Source organism: Puma concolor, chromosome A3 (genome assembly GCF_028749965.1).
Source record: "Puma concolor isolate L17-30 chromosome A3, mPumCon1.1.hap2, whole genome shotgun sequence".
In the NCBI taxonomy this organism is placed as follows: domain Eukaryota; kingdom Metazoa; phylum Chordata; class Mammalia; order Carnivora; family Felidae; genus Puma; species Puma concolor.
The window spans coordinates 14,155,571-14,167,063 of record NC_141669.1 but is presented as its reverse complement, the minus strand read 5'-3'; positions in this window follow the sequence as shown (position 1 = coordinate 14,167,063).

Here is an 11,493-nt window from a genome sequence, read left to right as displayed (position 1 = left end):
GGGCAACACCCTGTATGGTGCGTAGTGAGTATCATTGGAATAAAAGATTGAAGAAACACAATATTTTTAAGGAAAAGGAACTTTTTTAGCACCTTAGAAAACTAAGTCAGTGTGCAATTTCATGATTTAAACTCAGCTTATTTAGTCCCATCAAAGATCTGAAGTCTGAACAGAGGGAAAAAAAGACTGTTAGCCACACTGATGCTTTCTTTCTCAAACAAAACAAAACAAAACAAAACAAAACAAAAACAAAAACAAAAAACAAAAGTACGGAGAAAGAAGGTGGAATATGAGCAGGAAGAGACAGTGGAGGAGATGGTGAAATTTGAAAAAGTAAATTGAACAGAAAGATGTTAGTGGGGTGGATTATATCTGATGATCTTTGGATATTGATGTGGGTCTTTGGGCAAAGAGGAAGAATTGAATTCTAAAATGTATCAAATAACCGAAATGATTATCAAAATGTTTTCCGTACTGCCTGGCAATAATCAGCGAATGGCATTATGATGAGTAACCTACGGGATGGGACCCCTGCTACTGACTCTCTAATTGCACTTCCTGATTCCAGCCAACACTGTTCTCTTGCTGATGGGAAGGAGGCTATTTGGAAATACCATGGCTTCTGTGCATGTTTGCAGAGCAGCACTGAGCCCTGAATCACTTTCCAGGGAGATGGAAACTTCACGGTAGAGTCTGAGATAACCATAGACCCTCACGTTTTCATTACAGCTCGGAGGTTTTGGCGGCGCTGTTGGGTTTTGCTTCCTTCAAGATACGTCTTGGGACTCAGCTGTCCCACCCCTTTTCCCATTGTGCTTAGGACTATCTCACAGATTGCTTTGAATAACAAATAGAAAAATCACCTGTCTGGAGTTGAATTTTGCACACCAAAATGTTCCCCCCAAGACACGCTTAGTAAAATCTCTGCCATTTGAAATCCCTTAAAGGGAAGAAGCCAGTGAAAGGTCACACGTGGTGGTTAGCTACTCTTTTGAGAAAGAAAATCGAGTTTGGAATGTGATTGAATGAAAGTACAAATGAGTCATGTGAATACTTTCCCTGAGAGCAGAATTTAAAAGGGGGCACCTGCCACTGACTGAGCACATGTGACCTCGCAGCCACCACGCTTGTCAGGTCATATCTCCTCCATTTCTCCCTTCAGTCCTTTATTCTCATAATATGCTTGTGAAGTAAATATTTTCACCATTTTACATACAATAAAATTAAAATTTAGAGATTTGGGGCAATATGTTCATGATAATAAAACTGGCAAATTACAGTGCAGAGATTTGAACTTGTATCTTTCTAGCAACAAATCTCCTGCCCATAATACTACATTGTAGTGACAGGAACACCATCTCAAGGCAGGCAGGTGGGACAGTGACCCAAGTAAGAAAGGCTTATTTTAGGAAGGGCATACTGGGGCACTGAACATAACCTCCCCTTGATTCCCAATGCCACCCAGCATGGCTCTGTGTCTGGGCACTCCTCTTTGCCTCCTCCTCCTCATGACAAGCACTCCTGGAACAGGGCTTTGATCTAATTGACAAGCAAGTGAAGTCTTTCCCACCAGCTCTGCTAGCTTTCTGGTCAAAGGCAGATAAGTTACCCTTTGTGATCCCAAAGAATATTGGACAATCCTCTTTCATGTGAAAATTACACATTGTCTTTCCATACAGGACGGTCAGATGGTGGGTATATGCCAGAGCCCTATGGTCACAGTAACTTGTTTCAAATCCCAATTCCAAAACATCCTAGATATATTATCTTGGGAAAGCATGTAATGCTTTTAAATTTACAATTTTCTCGGGGCGCCTGGGTGGCGCAGTCGGTTGGGCGTCCGACTTCAGCCAGGTCACGATCTCGCGGTCCGTGAGTTCGAGCCCCGCGTCAGGCTCTGGGCTGATGGCTCAGAGCCTGGAGCCTGTTTCCGATTCTGTGTCTCCCTCTCTCTCTGCCCCTCCCCCGTTCATGCTCTGTCTCTCTCTGTCCCAAAAATAAATAAACGTTGAAAAAAAAAAAAAATTAAAAAAAAAAAAAATTTACAATTTTCTCATCTTTAAAACAAGGGTAATCATTATGTCTATTCTTAGGACAATCATCAGGATTAAATGAAACTAAACGTCCAGCACGTCGGAAGAACTTAAGAAACATTCTCTGTCTTCATTGTGTATCTCACAGAGGACTGTAAGCACCCCAAGGATAGCAATATTGATCTGGTCTTCTTTGTGTAGGGCTGGTAATTAAAGGGTAACTAGTGGTAATTTTTAAAATGCCTGATTATGTAACTCTGGATATGATATTATTTTTGTATAGTGGACTTAAGATCTTTTCTTGAGGGCTTCTTTATGGTCTGATACATGGGATAGGCTGATAATGAACTCCATGCACATGGCTATATCATTCTTAAAATGTAGGAAGTATAAATCATTGAATAAAACTGAATTCAAATGGGGACGAGAACAGGCTTAGAATCAAGACTAGGTCTAAGTACAGAGCAAACTGTAAAAACAGCCATAAGCAAACTTATCTTTGATGGATGGCAATCCATCCCACAAGTGCCCCAGGACTCTAGACCTTTCCTTTATGACTAAGGAATTAGCAAAGCTTTCAAGGAATTTTTTACTGAGTTATCAAGATTTTAAATAGATACCACCATGGATTTGTTAGCTCATAGGACACAGTATGCTTACTGTGCTTTTGACTTTGACAATGTTTCCAAACATTAAATGTGATGCTTGTATCTAAACATCTTAATCAGCTGAAATGAAATTACTTAAAATTCTCCCCTGGATCTTATTTCCTAATGGCTTTGGAACTAAAATTAGCTGTAATTCAATAGGTTATGTGTTCATCAGTTTTCCAAAGAGAATGTGGAGAGAGGTGATTTGCTACCACGTGACTTCAAGATAGAGTTCCAGGTGCTAAGACCAACTCTGTTTCCACTAAACCTGATGACTTCCCCAGGCCAGGGTGCTGAAGCCCTTTAAGCTTCAGGATTATACAAGGCTTATCATTATGACCATGAGTCATAGAAGTGTAAGTATGAAAGCATGTCCCAGTGGAATCCAATTGGATTAAAAAACCAAATATATCTGAGGCATGTTTGTAGAGTTGCATGCATTATGCACAGCAAAGGACTGTCTAGTCTTAGGATAAGCTGGACTAACCTGGAAGTGGTGTCAAAGTGCTCTTGAGCTTGTAGTGGTCTAGCTACATTATAAGATTAGTGAAGAAGTCATCACAAATCAAATCTGCTTATGCAATCATTTAAATACAGCATATCTGAGCTTATCAGAAATCTCAGCCTTCCCAAGCCTGAGATAGCCATGTTGGAAGGTATTAATAGAAAAATTGTCATAGTATTAACATCTTGGTCAGGTTGGCCACGACTGGTCCTTTGCTGTACTCTTTTTTTTTTTTTTTCTAATTTTTTAATGTTTATTTATTTTGGAGAGAGAGATAGAGCCCAACAGAGCAGGGGAGGGGCAGAGAGAGAAGGAGGCACAGAATCGGAAGCAAGCTCCAGGCTCTGACCTGACAGCACAGAGCCCGATGCGGGGCTCTAACTCACGAACTGTGAGATCTTGACCTGAACTGAAGTCAGATGCTCAACCAACTGAGCCACCCAGGCGCCCCAGTCCTTTGCTGTTCTGAACAGGAGAGGTAATATTAAAGAACTGGATGTCGCAGTACATCCTGAATAGACATTTATAATGTTCTAACATAGGTTTGGTGCAGTGGGATTGTGAGAAGAGAGATGGTCACAATCTCCATTCTTCCTTAGCTCAGGTAGGCTGGAAATAGTAGAAGGAAATCTAGACTTGGCAGATATTCCAGAGTTGGATTGTTGTTGCCCATTATTGTGGGGAATTTATCCATATACAACAGGGCTCTGAGTAGCAGCCAAGGGGATCAAATGAGACCCAAGCCAGGGAAAGAGAAAAGCCAAGCATTTGGCTGGACATCATGGCCCCACTGTGGGGTTTACAGTATCTATTTGTATATGGTCAGCATTTATGGTTAGTATCTATTTATAGCTTAAAAAAAAGAGACGAGAGGCAGATAATCAGCCTTATGAAGGGACTTTGACCACCTACAGACACGTGCTGAAGACTAGTTGGGTATCCATGGTTCATCCTTGAAACACTAAAACAGCCCCTCCAGAGTCCAGTTGGAAGAATAAATGTATCTTTGAGTCCACATGAAAGACTGTATTTATGACTGGACCTCTGGATCAGTGACTGTGGAAATATAAATTCTTGCACCTAGATGGTGAATCACCTGGGGTTGAAGACATTGTTTTTATGCATCCTCCCTCCAGGAAGCTCTGAAACTATCCAGATGACTTGAAACCCTGAGGAGGACTAACTAAGCACAGACAGAGCCTTGCCTCTCTTCTTTGATAAATTGTAAATTCTGATGACTTCCTGCCACTTCAGAATTACTCATAAGGATAATGGAAGTGATCAGTTTAAGGTTACTGCCCTCCATATGCCATAGTAGAAAGAACATGGATTTTGTAATCATGCAGATATGAGTTCAAATCTTGACTCTGCTACTTACTGGATGGGTAATGGAACTGAGTTTCATTACTTTCCACAGTTTATGCTGTATACAGATAAAAGGCATTGAGGATTAAATGAGAAAATTATTTTCTCATCTGAAGAATGGAAATAGTAACACTTATTTCCACACTACTTATGACAATTAAATTAAGCAATATAATTATAGGGACAATCAATAAATACAAATTCTCTTTTCCATCACCCTATATTCTCTCTATAGAAATATTTTTGTGATCTTTTGATTGGATTCAACAATAGACTATGTTTTGACTTAATTTGAATTACTGGATAATTGAGGCAATATAAGTAAATGTTGAGATGCAAATTCCTCAAAAAAATATTGGAAAATTAAATCCAACAAAATACAAAAAGAATTATACACCAAAACCAAATAGGATTTATCCCAGGTATGGAAAAGTGGTTTGACAATTGAAAATCAATTAATATAATCAATAACATAAACAGGTTAAAGAATAAAAATCTCATGATCATATCAATAGATACAGAAAAGGCACTTGACAAAATCCAACACTCATTCATGACAAAAATGTTCAACAAACTAGGGAGAGATAAGAACTTCCTCAACTTGACAATGAACATCTACAAAAAAAAAAAAAAAGTCTATAGCTAACATCATACTTAACAGTGAGAAACCACAAGTTTTCTTGTTAAGATCAGGAACATATGAAGAATTTTTCTTCTCACCATTCCTATTCAACATTGTTGAAAAGGAAATAAATGGTATACAGCAAGGGAAGGGAGACATAAGACTCATTGATTTCAGATGACATCAAGGTCTATGTAGAAAATCCCAAAGAATCAAAATAAAAAGTCCTATAGCTAATAAGTGATTATAGCAAGGTTGCAATATAGTAGGTTACATACAAATGTCAATTCCTTTTTCTATATATCAGCAATGAACAATTCGAATTTTAAATTAAAAATGCAATACCACATACTTTAGCACCCTTCCAAAATTAATTATTTAAGTATAAACCTAACAAAACGTGTACAAGATCTATATGAGGAAAGCTATGAAACCCTGTCGAAAGAAATGAAAGAAAAGCTAAACAGATATTCCATGTTCATGGATAGGAAAATTTACTATCATCAAGATATAAGTTCTTCCTAACTTGAGCAAAGTTAAAGGACTGATACTACCTGACTTACTATAAAGCAAGAATAATAAAAAAAAGTGTGGTAATGATGAAAAAAATAGACAAGTTTATCAGTGAACAAAATAGAGCTCAAAAATAGATCCACATAAATATAATCAACTAATCTTTGATGAAAGAGAAAAGGCAATGCAGTAGAGCAAAGATAGCCTCATCAACAAATGATAGTGGAACAATGGGAAATCCACATACAAAAAAATTAATCCAGGCACAGACCTTACACCCTCCACAAAAATTAACTCAAAATGGATCATAGACCTAAATGTAAAACATAGAGCTATAAAATTCCTAGAAGGATACATAAGAGAACATCTAGATGTCCTTGGATTTGGCAGAGACTTTTTAGTTAAAATACCAAAGGCATGATCCATGAAAGAAATAATTGATAAAGCTGGACTTCATTAAACTAAACAACTGCTGCTCTGCAAAAGACACTATCAAGAGAATAAGAAGACAAGCTGCAGACTGAGAGAAAACAGCTATAAAAGACCTATCTGATAAAATATCCAAAATATACATTGGATATCTGTGTATATTATCCAAAGTATGCAAAGAATTCTTAAAACTCAACAACAGAAAATTAAAATCCCAATTTAAAAATGGGCAGAAGACCTAAACAGACACCTCATCAAAGATATACAAATGACAAGTATATGAAAAGATGCTCTGAATCATATGTCATCAGGGAAGTGAAAATTAAAATGATGAGATACTATTACAGACATTTTAGAATGGCCAAAATTCAAAATACTGACACACACCAATTGCTGGCAAGAATGCAAAGCAGCAAGAACTCTAGTTCATTGCTGGTGAAAATGCAAAACAGTACAGCCACTTTGAAAACCAGTTTGGCAGTTTTTTTAATTTGGAGGAAATTATAAATAAGACATGACCAATGGTTGACAGATGAGCTGGACCCAGACAACTGTAGGCTCCTCAGCCCCTCCCTTGTCCTTAGAATGTATGTTCTGCCATTTTTAAGGACACGGCCTTGAGAAAGCAATGTGCTGTTGAGAGGTTCTGGATGGTATAAGTGACTGAACCCTGTTAAGGCCTCTATATAAACTTTTAAGATTCTGGCAGAAAGGGAGACAAACCATAAGAAACTCAAAAATGCAGAGAGCAAACTGAGGGTTGCTGGAGGGGAGGTGGGTGGGGGGATGGGTTAAATGGATAATGGGCATTAAGGAGGGCACTTGTTGGGATGAACACTGGGTGTTATATTTAAGTGATGAATCAATAAATTCTATTCCTGAAAACAATACTACACTATATGTTAACTAACTTGAATTTAAATTAAAAAAAAAAAAAAGATTCTGGTGGGTAGGTATAGAGATCTACTCATCTTATAGCCACCAAAGACAAGCATCACATGCACGATCCCTTGCTTATTAGATCTGCCATTTATCAGTCTGGAGCGGCCACTTCTTTCTTCTGTCTCTCCTTGCCCTCTACCTACAAGGGCTTGTTTCAGATTTCACCTGAGAAGCTCCCTAGATTGCAAATCCACACCTACAAGACTAAACATATCCTTACCTTGAGATCCAGTAATTGCACTCTGTTATTTATCCAAATGAATTAAACACGTGTCTACACAAATACCTGCACACAGATATTTATTAGCAGCTTTATTGATAACTGCTAAAATTTGGAAGTAACCAAGATATCCTTTAGTATGGGAGGGGAGAGAAATAAACTTTAGTGCATCTCAACAATGGAATATTATTCAGCCACCTCCCCCAAAAATAAAATAAAGAGCCACCAAGCCATTAAAGATATGGAAGAATCTTAAATGCATATTACTAAATGAAAGAAGGCAATCTGAAAAGACTGTATACTGTATGATTCCCACTATAGGACATTTTGGAAAAGGCAAAACTATGAAGACAGTAAAAAGATCAGTGGTTTCCAGGGGTTGGGGGAGGGAGGGATGAATAAACAGAGCACAGAAGAGTTTTGGACCTGTGAAACTATTTTGTATGATGCTATAACACTGAAGACATATTATACTCTCGTCAAAATCCATGGAATGAATGTGTAACACCAAGAGTGAAGCTTATTGTAAAGTATGAACTTTGGGTGGTAATGATGTGTCTAGCCAGGTTCACAATTGTAACACATTTGCCACTCTGGGGTGAATGTTAATAATGGGAAAGACAATACATTTGTGGGAGCAGGGGATATGTGGGAACAGTTTGTACTTCCTGCTCAATTTTGCTATGAACCTAAAACTACTCTAAAAAATGAAGTCGAGGGGTGCCTTGATGTTTCAGTTGGTTAAGTGTCTGACTTAGGCTCAGGTCATGATTCCAGGGTTCATGGGTTCAATCTCCACAACATGCTCTGTGCTGACAGCTCAGAGCTTGGAGACTGCTTCGTATTCTGTGTCTCTCTCTTTCTGCCTCCCTCCACTTACACGCTGTCTCTCCCTCACTCAAAAATAAATAAACATTTTTAAAAATTTTTTTAAAAGTTAAAAAAATGAAGTCAATTTTTTAATTTAAATAAAAAGAAATTATTTGTACAAGTAATGCCTCTTGTACCTAACTATAAAATATGATTGAGGCCAATGGTGAGTCATTGATATTATTGTCTAATTATTGTAAGTCCTGAATTCATGTCACATTAATACTCGGCATCCAAAACAAACTTCACCATCAAGAACATTTCATAGTCTCACAATCCAGGGACTGCAAGGGAAATGTTTTCAAGTTCAGTTGATGTCAGTCTCACCAAAGTGGATCTTTTAGGCCAATCTCACTAAAACAGAGGGTAATTCTGGAACTTCTAAATATAATGGTGGTGAGACTATATGTAATTGCATGGAATGTTCAGTCTAAAATGCAAACAAAATGAACACCGAGGTTGACACTGAGCCAGTATAGTGGGTTGTTGGCCAATGAGCCTAAAATTCTTCTGTGGTCTAATGTGAGAAGGAATAGCCATTAATTGCCGTGTTTTGTGAATTCCAAAAGGAAAGGAGACACAACTGACAATTACTGGAGACCTGATCCAGCCCTCTGACCACCCATAGTTCATGTATAACTACATCCTTGTAAATACTGTTCCTTGCTCTCTCACTCATCCCGCAAAGATGGCGAGCATATAGTCCAGTGGCTGCAGTCATGGTCTCTGTGGTCAGACACACTTGGGTTCCCAATCTTTGGGTAAATTCCTTCCTTAGTTGTTTTCTAAAATTTTTTTTTTCAACGTTTATTTATTTTTGGGACAGAGAGAGACAGAGCATGAACGGGGGAGGGGCAGAGAGAGAGGGAGACACAGAATCGGAAACAGGCTCCAGGCTCTGAGCCATCAGCCCAGAGCCCGACGCGGGGCTCGAACTCACGGACCGCGAGATCGTGACCTGGCTGAAGTCGGACGCTTAACCGACTGCGCCACTCAGGCGCCCCCTTAGTTGTTTTCTAAATTTCAGCTTCTTCATCTTTTTTTTTTTACATTTATTTATTTTTGAGAGACAGAGAGAGACAGCACAGCAGGGAAGGGGCAGAGAGAGAGGGAGACACAGAATCGGAAGCAGGCTCCAGGCTCTGAGCTGTCAGCTCAGAGCCCGACACAGGGCTCAAACCGATGAACCCTGAGATCATGACCTGAGCCAAAGTCGGACGCTCAACTGATTGAGCCACCCAGGCTACCCAACTTCTTCATCTTTAAAAGGAGAATGACAGGGGCCCCAGGGTGGCTCAGTCAGTTAAGCATCCGACTTCAGCTCAGGTCATGATCTCACGGTTCATGGGTTCAATCCTCGCATCGAGCTCTGCACTGAGAGCTCAGAGCCTGGAGCCGGCTTCAGATTCTGTCTCCCTCTCTCTCTGCCCCTCTGCTTATGCTCTCTCTCTCTCTTTCAAAAATAAAAGAAAATAAACATTAAAAAAATTAAAAATATTTAAAATGAAAATGATAATACCTACCCTAAGTATTACTGTGAGGTTTAGTGAGATCATGTGTATAGGGGGTTTAGCACAATGCCTCATACAGACCAACAGCCATTATACTGAAGAATATTAGGTTTGCAGACACTGTATCAATCAGTCCATTCCCCTCTCCACACACATTCATTCATCGATTTCATTTATGTGTAATTCATTCATTTATTCAATCAATCTGACAGTCACTGGTTTATTTAATCACCACACAACAAACAATACCTCTCCATTGTATGCCAGGCACTGCACTAAAAACTATGAGAGATACAGAAATGAATTAAATGTTGACCTGGTGGTTAAAGATTTCAACAAGTTTAACAGAAAAGTGGGATATGGGGTACCTGGGTGGCTCAGTCGGTTAAGCGCTGGAGTCTTGATTTCAGTTCAGGTCATGATCTCATGGTCAGTGAGTTGAAGCCCTGTGACAGACTCCCCACTGACACCCAGTGCCTGGTTGGGATTCTGTCTCTCTCTCTCTCTTTCTGCCCCTCCCCTGTGCTTTCTCTCTCAAAATAAACTTAAAAAAATTTTTTTAAGTAAAAAAAGAAAGAGGAAGATATGACCACAAATAATGGTAATAATATGAAGTGCGAAATGTTAAGTTACATGAACTGCACCCATTGAAATGGACTGGGGGTTGCAAGACAGGAGTTACTTTATTAGGGCAATCAGGACAGGCTCCACAGAGGAGAGGCTATTTAAGCTAAAGCTTTTGGGAGCTGAAGTTGAACTTTCAGAGATAAGGAAGACAAGGGCTTTTTAGGCAATCTGTTGTGCCTCCAGTAAACCTCATATCACAAAATTCTGGATCTATACCATTTAACAGCTGCCTTCCTCTCATCTTTCTATGGAAAAGCTGAGCCCCCGAAGGGGGGAATTATCCCAGGCTCACAGTGTTTGCAAGTCCAAGCTGAAAATTCAGAAAGCTTAGCTCCCATGCCAGAATTCATCTGCTTTCTCATAAACGCTTGCTGAACATCAAGTGCCTGCTTAATGTCCTGTTTAAATATTCATCTTACAAATGTCTAGTTAGCACAGCTGAATTACAACAGAACCTGACCACCAATAATTTCATTTGCATGTAGGATCAACATGGATATATGGCTGAAGCCAGAATCTGGTCTGAATTGAAGTTTGTGGTCACTTACATAATTTATATAATACTCCCCATGACTGCTTCATTATTGATCCTGATATTGATTGATTCCATACCCAGCTATTTCCCCCAGTAAATATTCTTTAGTCAATTCCACCAATATATTATGTCGCACGTATACTAGCAAAATTAGACACCTAGAAGGTACTCGGTGTTACATTTTTACTTTAGGACTAAACGATTGGATGGATGCATGGATCTTTTGTGACACTTATTAACAATAGAGAACTGTGGCCCTCAAAGAAACAAAAGGATCAACAGCCAAACGTGGGGAGAAAAAAAACCCTGAGATTCTGGTGTTCTGAAAGATTTGCCAAAAATCCAACAGATGGAAAGGAGAAAAATGAGGAATCCTGGTAATCTGACAAACCAGGAAGAAGGTGAATTGGGAAAGGAAAGGCAGGCCAGGGTCGAGATCCAACAGTTCTGGGCATTTGAAGTAGGAAGAAGCAATATGGCAGTTTGCACTTCAAAGACCAATAAGATGGGGCGCCTGGGTGGCGCAGTCGGGTAAGCGTCCGACTTCAGCCAGGTCACGATCTCGCAGTCCGTGAGTTCGAGCCCCGCGTCGGGCTCTGGGCTGATGGCTCAGAGCCTGGAGCCTGTTTCCGATTCTGTGTCTCCCTCTCTCTCTGCCCCTCGCCCGTTCA